The sequence below is a fragment of the Sphaerodactylus townsendi genome, linkage group LG03 (assembly GCF_021028975.2).
Source record: "Sphaerodactylus townsendi isolate TG3544 linkage group LG03, MPM_Stown_v2.3, whole genome shotgun sequence".
In the NCBI taxonomy this organism is placed as follows: Eukaryota; Metazoa; Chordata; class Lepidosauria; order Squamata; family Sphaerodactylidae; genus Sphaerodactylus; species Sphaerodactylus townsendi.
In genome coordinates, this window is record NC_059427.1 from 155,466,814 (window position 1) to 155,478,301 (window position 11,488).

Sequence of the window (11,488 nt, forward strand, 5' to 3'; positions counted from 1 at the left end):
TTTAGGAGGAGGCAAGGTGGGGCAAAGTGAGGCGAATGACCGGGAAAAGATTGGGGGTGGGGACAAGGCCAGGGAAGGTGCTTGTTGTGAGGGGGGAAGGGAAAGGAGTTTGTAAGCCCCTTTGAGTCTCCTTACAGGAGAGAAAGGAGGATATCCTCCTCCTCCTCCTCCTCTTCCTTCTATCTTCTACCTCCTACCTCCTTCTACCTCCTACCTCCTATCTCCTCCTATCTCCACTCTCCAATCTCCTCCTGGCTGCTTGCCTTGCACTAAATTAAATGTAATTAAAGAAGGCTTCAGGCTGTGCTGGGGGTGTGGGGGTGTGTGGGTGGATGGGCAGTCAGAGTTTCCCAAGTCAACTGGCACCCGGGGTACGAGCCCTGGCTTGGCTCACCCTTGTTACGCCCTTGCGGTCACACAGTCTCAGCCAAAGTTACCTCATTTGATTGCTGTGGGAATAAAATGGAGTAAGACACTTTGGGCCCCCACTGGCGAAAAAGTGGGGTATAAATGAAGTAAAATGAACATTTTAAAAATCCTCCACTGGTGGTCTTTCCATCATGTTCTGTGGCACTTAGGAAATTTGTACTGATATTTCTGAAACCTGATTTGTTCTAATATTTTTGGAAGATCAGAGTCCAAGTGGCTTTGCCCCCCATGCAGATGGGATGGTGGCAAATGTCTACAACTGATTTTTTTTAAAAGATGGCAAAAAGCATGCTGGTGTTGACTGGTGGCCAGTGGGGTGGAATGTAGGCATAGGAGTAGACCGTGGGTAATAACTCTTCTGTTCAGTTTTGCTTGCACATACTTCTATTCACAGCAATAAGGACACAATAAGGAAATACTCCTGGCTCACAGTATCCAAAAGTAGGCTTTGTCTGGAATAACTCTGCATGGGATTGCTTCCCAAAGATATGCTAACTCCCCTTTTTTGCTTGCTTTTAAGTTGCAACCAATGGTGAGGTTTTCAAGACAAGAGACATTCGGAGGTGATTTGCCAATGCCTGCCTCTATGTAGTGACTCTGGTATTCCTTCGTGGTCTCCCATCCAAATATTAAGCAGGACCAACCTTTCTTAGCTTCCAAGTTCTGACCTGGGCTGAATGCAGTAGGCTTAAGTAAAATTGAATACTCCCTGTTACTTGAGCACTGGTTAGTATAAAGCATTAATCACTAGCAGACATGTAGTTGTCACTCAGCCCCCTTCCGCACATGCAGAATAATGCACTTTCAACCCACTTTCACAATTGTTTGCAAGTAGATTTTGCTATTTCGAACAGTAAACTCCAGCTGCAAAGTGCATTGAAAGTGGATTGAAGGTGCATTATTCTGCATGTGCAGAAGGGGCTTTAGAGATACTCCAGAAGACAGATAGGTGGACAAAATAAACAACCAGCTGTTTGGGGGAGATTCAAATTTCCCAGTGTCTTAGGAAAGATATCCTTCAGGAATGTTCAAGTTGAAAGTGACTATCCTGGATCTGAGGCAATTTTAATTGGTGGCTGTACCATCTTTGGGTACCACTTTCTCTCTAGACCAGGGGTAAGGAACCTTTAACACTCAAAGAGCCATTTGGACCCGTTTTCCATGGGAAAAGAAAACACTTGGAGCCGCAAATAATTTTTGACATTTAAAATAAAGATAACACTGTATATATTGGGCTTTTTTACCTTTTACTCCGCTCATTCTGAGAAGCGCATGGATGCGTTCGCCCTGCTGCTTGCAGGGCGGGTAAGGATGGGGCCAGCCGCTCGGCTCGTGGAGCCGCAGTGCAAGGGCAGAAGAGCCGCATGCAGCTCTCGAGCCGCAGGTTCCCTACCCCTGCTCTAGACCTTTGATTGGCGGTGGAAAGTGCCATCACATCACAGCCAACATACGACAATCTTGTAGGATTTTCAAGGCAAGAGATGTTCAGAGGTGGTTTGCCATTGTTTGCCTCTGCAAAGCAACCCCGACATTCTTTGGTGGTCTCCTATCCAAATAATAACCGTGGCTGACCCTGCTCAGCTTTCAAGATTTGACAAGGTCAGGCTAGCCTGGTCTATCCAGCAATTAAGCTAAGTTTATAGCCTGCTGGCATCTCATTGAGGAAGCCAGCAAAATCAAACCATCACCCCATGCCCTGAGAGATCTGCTTTCCCTTGTTCTATCTTTTAGAACCTCGTAACATCCAGCCCGATGAAGAGTCCTGGTGGACTTGAAAGCTTGAACAGTGTTTTGCGCTGCTTTGGTTGATCCAATAAAAGGCATTACATGGATTCTGTTCTTGTTTTTGCAGGACAAAACAAAGTCATTAAAGTCTTTGCGGCCTCTTAAACACTGAAAAATGGGTTGTAGCATAAGCTCTCACAGGTTTGTGTCCTGTTTGTGCCTTGCATTACTTATGGCTCCACACAAAGAAATTAGTAGGATGTAAGTAAACATGCATAGGAAAGACATATACTTGAGTGTATTCAAATTGTGACATCTGTCTGGTCAAATGGAGGATGAATTGAAAAAGTTACTAGAATTCCAAATCTGGCACTGTGCAGTACTGGTCCTCTATGTGTGTGTGTCTTTTTCTCCCTTGCCAGATTGGTATCAGAGCCCCTGAGGTGTCAGTGAAGATCACTGGAAGTCTGAAATGTGAAACCAACAGATCTTTCCCATCCAACATCTCATCTTGTATTCTTGCCAAGCTATGCTTGAGGCATTTTCCCTCAGAACATGTCTAGAACCACAGTCTTTCTGTGCCCCTGGTGCTTCCCATGTTGTGTGAGCAGCCGGTGATTAAGCAAACCACTGACTGGATAATAGCAGCACAAATGTGGTGGCTGCTGTCACTGGGCTTCGGCGGCATGTTATTGTAGAATCGCTGTGGCGGGTAATGACTCTCCACTGCAGTGAACACGCTGATTATCTGGAGACAGAACGCTCCTCAGCCTTTCTCTGGAAGGGCAGAATGGATGCTGAGATTGGCCGGCTGGTGCCCAACGCTCCTCGTTCCGTTTGAGAAGAGATACTGTTGAAAAGGCAGAATTACTTCCAGCACTTTGCCTGTTGACATTACTCACAGTATGAAAGTTTTAAATTTGTTGTGGTGGTGGAAAATACAAAAGAAGAATCTGTGGTAAAAAATGGTGACAGCGGTACTATTTTGAAGAAGGCATTTACAGTGGAACCTTGGTTTTCGTTAGTAATCCTTCCAAAAAGAATCGATGAAAACCAAAACTGATGACAACCGAGGCAAACTTTTCCATAGGAATAGTTGTAAATCCAATTAATCCATTCTAGGCACTCCAGAAAACATACCAAAAACATATTTTTGGTGAATAAACATAGAGTTTAAGGCTGAAAACAGTAACAAACAATAACACTAGGACCAGCTTCAGAGCCAGTGGTCCAATGTCGCACCAGAAAGCTGTCCAAAGAAGGGCCTTTCCCCACTAACCTTAAGCCCGGCGCTACTTGAGGAGAGTAGCGCGGGATCCCCTGGTACGCCCCCTCAGCGCGCGGCATCCCAGGCGCTCTTCTTAATGGTGCCTTTTGATGGTGGGGACAACTGGGCGCGCGATGTAGGGGGGATCGAAGTGAGGGGGGAAAGGCCCGAAGTCTGTTTCTGATGCCTCTTTAAGATTTGTCTGAAATGGGGCAAGACATTGTCATTAAACAAGTTGCAGACACGGCCTGCAACAGCTTTGTCTGGGTGATTTTTCTCCACAAACCCCTGCACCTTACTGCAAATTGATGAAAACAGAGGCAAATCGATGAAAACCGAGACAAATCTTTCACTGAAAAAATCGATGAAAACCAAAACCGATGAAAACCGAAGGCAATGAAAAACAAGGTTCCACTGTATTCACAGTAGGGTTGCCAGGTCATTTCTGGCAGCCGGTAAGAGCTAGGAGGGGCAAACAAGGGTATTGGCATTTCTTGAGCTATGTTATCACTTCCAGGAAAAACCAGAAGTGACATCACATTGCTCTAGGAATCTTAAGTTACAATGATAGACTTTTATGTACACTGAGAGCATATGCACCGGAGACAAATTCCTTGTGTGTCCAATCACACTTGGCCAATAAAGATTCTATTCTATTCTATTCTATTCTATTCTATTCTATTCTATTCTATTCTATTCTATTCTTTCTGGTAATTCCAGGAGCAATGTGATGCTACTTCCAGATTATTCCTGGAAATGATGTCATGTTACGTGCAATGCTGACATTTAATTTTTTCCCCTCCTGCTGCTGCTCAGAGTGGCAATGAGTTACCAGGGTTGACCGTGGGAGGTCTCCCACCATAGCAACCTAGCAACCCTAATTCACAGACCCAGGAAAATATCAAATTTGTCAGAATGGCATATACTTGCCCATCGTTCAAATTAAAAACTGTTCCTTTGCCTATTTATTAGTTAAATTACAAATAAAGCTCTCAGTCACCTTTCCTAGCAATAGCCTAAGCTTCGTGCAGAGTTTTACAAACCCTACAAGAGTCTATACTAAAACTATCAGCAATAAATCACCAGGACAGCAACAAGACAAGCAATATTAGTCAGCAGAACAATAAAACAGTGGTATATGACATTCACATGCATACCTTAAAGAGTAGTTATCTTAGAGGTATTTTTACAAGTCCACTACCCCATTATATGGTTTATAAATGAAAAAAAAAAAGATTATTCTGAATGCAGGTCATATCCTTTGCTTGATGTCTTGCCAAGTAATGGCCTTTTAAAAGCTGCTATCTTGGCCAAGCAAGGGCCCTTCCCACACAAACCTTTAAAATGTTTTGAGGGAGGAAATAAAACGTTTCCTTCATGGAGTCTGCATTGTTTCTAACTCCAAACTTTTTTATTTGCAGTCTAAAAAAATGTTCTCAATGAATCCCCTTTTAAAAGCAATTTTCTGGCTGAAACATTTTGAAAACGTTTTCAGTTGCTGTGTGATCTATTGATTACGTTTCCCACCCTTCTCTGATTCCTTGAACTTCATTTTCAGTGCTATTTTCTGGGCTCACCCAGTTCCCCCTCTACTGTTTATTTGTAGCATTTCTTTGTCTGTCCTTTTATTTTTTGGGGGGCCAATCTTTGAAGCATTGCGTATACGATGAGTATAAAATGCAACACGAGGCAGTGAAGCATCAATTCAACACAGAGTTAAAAAGAAAAAAAGAAGAAGGAAAAATCATGTAATGGTGGCCAGGAATAGTTTCAAGGGAGTGCAGACATACACTGTTGTAAAGGAGGGTGGGCAGAGGTGGGATCCAGCAGGTTCTCAGAGGTTCCTGAGAGCAGGTTACTAATTATTTGTGTGTGCCTAGAGGGGGTTACTAATTGGTGATTTTGCCACGTGATTTTTGCCTTAGTTACACCCCTCCTCCGCTCCTCATAGTAGCGCGCAGAACTTGAAGAAGTCTAGCACAGGGGTAGGGAACCTGCGGCTCTCCAGATGTTCAGGAACTACAATTCCCATCAGCCTCTGTCAGCATGGCCAATTGGCATGCGTGGTAGCCTGCACCTGTGTGCATTCGGCATGCGTGGTAGCCTGCACCTGTGTGCATTCGTTTCCCGCCCAAGGACCGGTGCAGCGGCTGCGTCCTTGCCACAGGCCCGCCCAGGAATGCCCCGCTCCCGGAAAGCCCGGCCACGCCCCCATCGTGCACCGCCCAGCTTCATTGGCGCTACGCCACAGTTTGAATCCCACCACCATGGGAACATGTTACTAAAATTTTTGGATCCCACCACTGAGGGTGGGGATTGAAAACGTTTTAGAGGGGCTTCCTGCGCATGTGCGACACCGGCTAGTCGCAAATCGAGATACCTCCGGCAGAAATAAATAAAATACCAGCAAAGGAATGAAAATATAGCCAGATCAAACAGAAATCTCTACAACCTAATTAAAAGATAACGCTTGGGCAGCAGTGCAAGAGCCTCAGCCCGAATTAGGTGGAAGTGGAATTAAACTCACAAAGCTATATAAATAAATGAGACGGTTGTGGCGCAGAAAGCTAAGCAGCAAAACCAAAATGTTGCGAATCCATTTGGAAGAGCTAAAACAGGCATTTGAGACCTTTGAAAAGACAGCTATGGAGAGCAGAAAGGGGTCTGGAAGAGATATTGAAAAAAGAGATAATAAATAAAATCGTGCAGACCCCTGGAAAGAAGCTGGAGAAGTTGCAGAAATAACAGAGAAAGAAAGCTGGGTTCCTTTTGAAATCTCTGAAACAAAATTCAGGCGGGCAGAAGGGCCGGATTAGAACAACAATGGAGAGCAAAGGAGCGAAGCAAGGGAAAGAAGAACACAAGAAAGCCTGACTTGATGAAAACGATTCGCTAAAAGAAGAGAAAACCAACTTCTGATGAAAGTGATTCCAGGAAAAATACATTTGTCTTCGAAACAGATGCCGTACATTATGGGAGGAAAAAAAGCAGAATCTGGACCCAAAGGGTAAAGACTTCTTCAGTGGGAATGATAAAGCTGTTTTTCTGTTATGCCCCAACTTTTTCACACTATTACTAATAACTTACCACTATAACTTTTAATAAGAGACTAATAAACTAATATAGGTTTAAAAGTTTATTAACAGATTAATAGCAAAAATAACACCGACCCTATTTTAGACTAAATAGAAGTGTATTGGCTAAATGCCCAGAAACTAAAGAATATAAATATACACGGATTGTAGATAAGCAGTAACCAGAACAGGAAGAAAATTAAAAAAAATAGAAAGGACCTGTATTAGAAAATCACACAATTGGAGAGAAGGGGTTTTACTTGCTGGTAATTTTTATAATAATATTAAGAAGTAATAAGAATGCCGGGGGGGGGATGGGGGTGTGCTGAAGCCCATAACAAAACTCCAACATGGTTGGGGAAGTTTGTCCCCATAAAGACAGTTGGAGAGAAGGGAGGAGGAGGAACAGGAGGGATAGAGGGGGGAAGAATTTGAAAATGCTACAAACAGCAGGGTGCAGAAAAAATACAAGTACAGTTACCAAATGATGTGCTGGTAGGTAAAAATAGCTTCAATTAACATAAAATATGGCCTAAACTCAGACTCCAAGAGATACAAACTTACCAGGTTTATTAAACAAACACGTCCGGATTTTTTATACCTTCAGGGAGACCCATACAAAAAGAAGATAGATATGAAAGATTTAATAAGAATACTTGGGGGGTGGAAAATTGCTGGGGAATCTCGATGCAATGTAAAAAGGAAATGGTGTTGCTATTTTTGATAAGAGAGAGCATTGATTTTCAATTAGAAGACTTGGTCAGAGACCAGAATGGACGTTGGATTGTGTGTTAAAAGAAACTAAATGGATTTCAAACCTTAATAATGAATTTATATACCCCAAATAAGAAACAGAAAAGGTTTATGGACTAAACAGTTGGAGGCAGACTCCAAAGTTCTTTCCCAGGAGACAAGCTAATTATAGGAGATTGCAATATGGATTTAAGAGGACATGAAATATTAAAGAAATGGAATCTTGTAAACATGTATAATGAACTGGGTGAACCTCATTAATAACCTACTTCTCAAATAGACATAAAAATATACTTATATAGACTATATTTTGCTAAAAAAAATAAAGGAGTAATTTGCACTGTGAGAAAATAGAAGCATTATAAGGAATGGATTTAGGACCATGCTTACAGTTGGTTATACGTTCAGGGTAGAGGGAGAAACAAAACAATATAGATGGAGATATAAAAATATAGTATGGAAAAATGAGAAAGAGACAGAAAAGAATTACAAGAAAAAAATAAAACACTAGAAGCAGAAAATAAAGGATCGGTCTCAAATGCGATAGTGTGGGATGCATCAAAGGCAGTTATCAGAGGCTATTATTTATCTAGAGAAGCAAGATGGAATAAAATAGTAAATCTGGAAAGGAAAAGAAGTTAGTAAGAGAGATTAAAAGATAAAAGGTTGCAACTCCAGACTAAACATGATATTATAGCGAAAAAAAGAACTAAATAAGTTAAAAGCACAGCTAGATGAGTTTGATAAAGCAAGAGATGTGGAAAAAGGAAATATAGATTAAAAGTGAATTTCAAAGAACAAACATAAACTCAAGTGAAAAGATTAGCAAATTATTTAGAAAAGAGAAAGGAGAAACAAAAAGAATAAAAAGAGTGATAAAAAGAGACAAAAATAATAAATTGAGTAATAGAAAATAAAAAAGAAATAAGGGGAAAGGAATTAGGAAAGAATTTTATAAGGAACTATTTGGTTATGTTCCATAATGAAAAATTTGATGACAAACCAAAAAAGGTTTATAACACAGGAACCAGAGATCAAATGGAAGAGCCCATTTCACAAGTAGAAATAGACAAAGGTAATTAAAGGTTTGAATCCTAAAAAATCCCCAGGGTTAGATGGATTTACAACAGGAATGTATATAAGGAAATGGCAGAAGTATTAAGTCCCGAGATGCAAATATTGTTTAATCAAAATTCTAAAAGGACAGAAGGTGCAAGAGACATGGAGAGAAACGCAGATAATAACTATTGCATATTCAGGGCCGGAATCCAGAACAAGTGGAGTCATATAGACCAATAAGTTTGTGTTAAAATCAAAGATTACAAGATGCTTTTAGAAAGTATTATGAAACAAATTTAAAAATATTCTTCCAGAATTAATGGGACCAGGAAACAACATGGGTTTATCAGAGGTAGAGACATAGAAAGTAACCCACTAAGGAATGTATTAAAAGTAATAGAACATGAGTAAGAATACAAAATATGCAATGATAAAGTTAGATGTATATAAAAGCGTTTGATACGGATTGTCACAATTATCTATTCCAAACTTTGGAAAATTTTGGCTTTGGAAATGTATAAATACTCTACGAGAGTTATATATCAAAGAGGAAAGGAGCAAAGATAAGAATAAATGATGGATGGACAGGAACAATAAAATATTGAAAGAGGGGGGGTAAAAGAAAGGGATGCCCACTTTAGCCACATTTGTTTATAATGGCAATGGAATTTCCTGGCAGAAAGGATTAATAATGTGGAAGGATAAAAGGATATAAAAGAGTAAAGAAACCATGAAGGAATAGGAACTAACTTATTTTAGATGATATAATAATGTAACGGTGAATCAGGTAGATGAATTAAAAGAACTAAGAATTATTCTAGAAGATTTTCAAAATTACTCCTGGATTAAAAGTAAACATGGAAAAAACAGAGATAATGGGGGTTAATGTGGAAAAAAGACAATTAGATAGAAAACTAGTAAAAAAGAAAATTAAATATTTAGGTATTATAATAATACAGAGAAAGGAGAAGATGTTTAAATATAATTGAGAGGAAAGATGGAATAAAATATTAAAACAATTAAAAAGATGGGATAAGAAAATTCCTTGTTTTGGAAGAATCAAAGCACTTAAAATATGTATAATGCCAAAAATGTTTTATATCTATTTCGAACTCTACCTTTAGAAATTAAGAAGAAGCAATTTGAGGAATGGGACAGAAAGCTGAGAAAGCATGGGTGTTTTAAATCAAAAAAATCCTAGAATTATGAACAAGATAATTTATGTGACGAAAAATTATTTAGGATGGGGGATACCTAAAATGCCAAGAGTATTATGAGGCATTCAAGATTTAAAAAATCTAGTGAACATAAATGAGAGAAAACATTTGAGGATAGGTTTAATTTGAAAATACTACTAGAAATAAATATAAGAGGTTAGAGCCTATAGGTTATTTAATAATATGAGTTGGAAGAGGAGAGACTAGAAACACAATAGGAGCCAAGAAAGGTGTTATTAGATATATGGGGAAAATGGAGAGGTAAATGGATGCAATTTTTTTTCTGGATGTGGCACCATTGTTAAGCAAGTGTGGCAGGAAAAGATGGGAAAAAAGCGATTAAAAAAAAATATTGAAAAAGACAAGGGATTCAGACATTTTGCAAATCTGATAAGAGAAGGAGGAGAAATTATGACTGTACAAAAGAATTTATATAGAGTTGGGAGGTAATGAGAGCTGGTTGGTCCTGAGAGGCATCTAGGAAAAGATAAAAGGTTTCCACGAATAAGAGGAGAATGTATAATGGATAAATGCTTAGAACTATATAAGAAAAATGCTTAAAAGAGGAAAATTTTTAGGACATATATATAAGTATATGTTTGATGATAGAGACTTTGTGATCAGAACATTGGAAACAAAAATGGGAGAAGGAAGGTTCTCTAGACGCTGGGAAAACTGAAAATCTAATTGATAGTTGGAAAAAAAATGTAAAGATTGAGAAATATATAGGAATGGGAAAGAAAAGTTATATTGAAGTGGTGCTCAGAACACCAAAACAACTAGCATATATAGATTTAAAGGGACTCAGCCCTACAAATGCTTGGCATTGTTGGAGATCAACCAGGCATATTATAGCCATATGTGGATGGAATGTAACAAAGAAATTGAAAAATTTTTGGACAACTGTAATATTATATATCGAGAAACTAGTGAGAGATTAATATTTAGGATAAATACTGACTTAATGTTCGCTGGAACAATGGAGGGATAGAAGGGTAGATAAAAAATATAGCTATATGTACAAAATAATGATCAAAGCAGCACATGCAACAAATAGCTTTAGGCTGGAAAGAAAGAAGAAAAAAATTGGACACTCAAGAAATGGTTGGATTACATCCCTGGGAACAAATTGACACTGGACATTTTCTATATAATAACGAAGAATAAACTGTGGCAAGATAAACAGAGCGAAATCTTGAAGATATGGACTATATACGAGGACTGGATGAAAGAAGCTGGAGTCAATGAAGAGAAATGGGAGAAAAGATTACAAAGAATGAACTTACTGCTGTTTGTTTGACAAAAATATGAAAAATATAGTGGGGAGGGAAAAAAGGGGAAAATGTATTGTTTGAAAACAAATGAAGAAAAGCATTAATATAAATGTAATATTCAAATGATACAATAAAAAATTATTTAAAAAAAAGAAAGAAAACGTTTTAGAAACGTTTCAGGGGATTTGTGCAGAAAGGGTCAAGATTTAAGAGCAGGAAGTAGGGCTTTCAATTATTGGTAGGGAAATTCCTGGAGAGTTGAGAGTGAAGCTGGGAGAAGGTGGGATTTGGGGAGAGGCTTCCGTCATAAACTCTACCTTCCAATGCAGTTATTTTCTCCAAGAAAACAGATCACAGTTGTAATCCAAAGAGATCTGAAGGCCCCACTGAGAAGTTGGCAATCTTAATTGGGGATCACTGGATTTACTGGTGGAATTAGGATTCTTAACACTGACACGCCAAATGCTGGGAGATTTGGGGAGCAGTGCCTGGCGAGAGTCAGCTTCGGGGAGATTGTGATGTCACTTCTGGGTGATATTCTAGGCCAGGGGTGGCCAACCAGATGGTGCTTCAGATGTTCGTGATGGCGCTCCAGATGTTCCTATGGCGCTCCAGATGTTCATGAACTACAATTCCCATCAGCCCCTACCAGTTGGCCATGCTGATAGGGGCTGATGGGAATTTTAGTCC